Consider the following 2,474-nt stretch of genomic DNA (forward strand, 5'->3'; position numbering starts at 1 on the left):
AAAGTTTCATAAATTTTTGAGATCTATAATTTTCATTTAGGAAGTTTCTCCATCTGAGGTCGTTTATAAAATTTGAATTTCAAATTTGAGAAATTTAAACGTAGTTTTTGCATGATAAGATGATTTCAAATCAAAAAGTTATCAATTATAAAGTTTCATAACTTTTCAAGACCTACAAAGTTTATTTAGGCAGTTTTTTCATCTGAGGTAATTACAGAAAATCAAATTTAAAAATTTTCAAATAAAGACGCAGTTTGGAATGACAAGATAAACTCAAATCAAAAAGTTGTTAACTATAAAATTTCATAACTTGACAAGATCTTCAAAGTTTATTTTTGTTGTTTGGTCATTTGCTCATCTGACACGGTAATTCTAATATTTTTTCATAAATCTTATATATCTCTGTAAAATTTATGAACAAATTTATTTTCATTTTGACAAATGAAGAAATGGCCAAAATAAATAATATAGATCTTGAGAAGTTATACAACTTTGTAGTTCAAAACTTTTTAATTTGAATTTGTTTAGGGTTTCAAAAAAAGCACTCGGCAAAGAAAGTTTTTGACGAGTGTCTGACGCGGCACTCGGCAAAGGCCAGTCTTTGCCGAGTGCCTATCCCCTGGCACTCGACAAAGGGTCGGGTGCTCGGCAAAGCGCGAGTTTCATGTAGTGTAAGCTAGCAGTTCGCTACTATATGGGATCCAATGTTGCCGACTTTTACTAGCTATCTCCCTATATTCATACGTGAACTGGAGTTAACCAAAGTGGTTTTGTTTCTTGTGATGGAATTTAATCACCTAGGCTTAAGTTCTCGAATGGAAGTGGGTGCTCATATTTTTTAATTGATTTTAGAACATAACAATGTTGTTTTTTTTCCAGTGACAGGCAATATGCCTATCGATGTCTATGGTGACTTTTCCAACTTTAAGAGATATGTTGGTCCATTGTTTCGAAGTTCCCATAAGTGTAAGGTGGTGCTCATAGGGGTCTATGTCTCTACTATATTTCGAAATATTCTTCTTATATTCAATATAACTATATAATGGAAATAGAAAATGTTAATGCTTTTATCATTTTTTTGTTGCATGGGGGGAGATATATATTGTTTTAGAAATACTGGTAAATCAAATACAAGACTTGGATATAACAACAAAATATTATCAAAGTGCAACAATGTTTATCAAAGTACAAGACTTGATTACAAAGGCCGCTCTAGCCCCAAAGCTACGACTATGGACGGCAGGTGCTGCATGCATATATAGTCGTGGACCGTGACTTGATTACAAAGACCGCTCTAGTCCCTCTCCTCTCCATGACTCCATGATCATATACATACTAGCTCCCCAAGTGAGCCTCCTACCTGCGTGCCATGTTTATTTTAAGGTACAGCCTCACTTGAAAACAGTGCACACAGTTTAGTAAGTGCATCATTTTAAAAACAAGTGGCAGCTGGGAATGCATGATGTATATGCGTTGACATGTCTAGAAGTTTAGATGCAGACCACTGAATATAAATATCACTACAGATTAACTTACATACGTAGCAAATAAAGAAATTTAACCAAATAAACAACTAGCATGAGACAACTAGCTAGCGGCTATGAGCGTCTGCAGCCTGTATGCGGTTTTACAGTATGTGTATATCATGGATATATTATATACTCCAGACGCAGTGTCATGCATGACATAAGTCGACATCCTACTATATTGACTTGTCCTTCTAGAAACATCTATATATCGACCTGTCCTAAATGATCCTCGCATGCCATTACCTTTTATTTTATTTTATTTGAGCAATCGCAAAGCCATTATCTGTTAAACAAAATATATATAAGATGCAACTTGATTGTGTTGATTCCAAGATTACACTTTAACCGCTAATTTTTCTTATATAATATAGTTTATCTATAGCAACAAAAAGTTTGATCATTAGAAAGTATTTCTAAATAGACATATAATTTAGCCACCTTTGTAGCTAGTATAAACTTTTCATATGATTAGATTACTTATTCATAAAAGATAACAAATTAAAATTTGAAATATGCGTGTGTCTATATTTTCAGACGGAGAGAGTATCACAATAATCAATACACCAACTTACACTACACTAAAAAGCATCATTCCTCGTCCCCGAGCAGTGTCCATCCGTAGATAGATCATCCATGCATGCTGGGCTCATATATGAAGGGGAGTGTGGTGGAGTGGCAAGAATAATAATATGTCCATGCCGGCTACAAATAACATCAATACTAACTATTTAAGCTATGAGTACCATGTTTTGAAAAAAAGAAAGGGTATATACATAGGCAAATTCTCAAGCTATATAGCTGGTAGTATATAAACTTAATTTATTTTTTAAAATAAACCGAGCATGAGAGTTGTCGATTATATTAATAAACAAGAAGATTTAAAAGTAGTACTTAGGCATCTTTCATGTTAAATTTAGTCTAGAAAAAACATAGCAAATTGGTGAC

This window comes from Sorghum bicolor, chromosome 4 (genome assembly GCF_000003195.3).
Source record: "Sorghum bicolor cultivar BTx623 chromosome 4, Sorghum_bicolor_NCBIv3, whole genome shotgun sequence".
Taxonomy (NCBI): Eukaryota; Viridiplantae; Streptophyta; class Magnoliopsida; order Poales; family Poaceae; genus Sorghum; species Sorghum bicolor.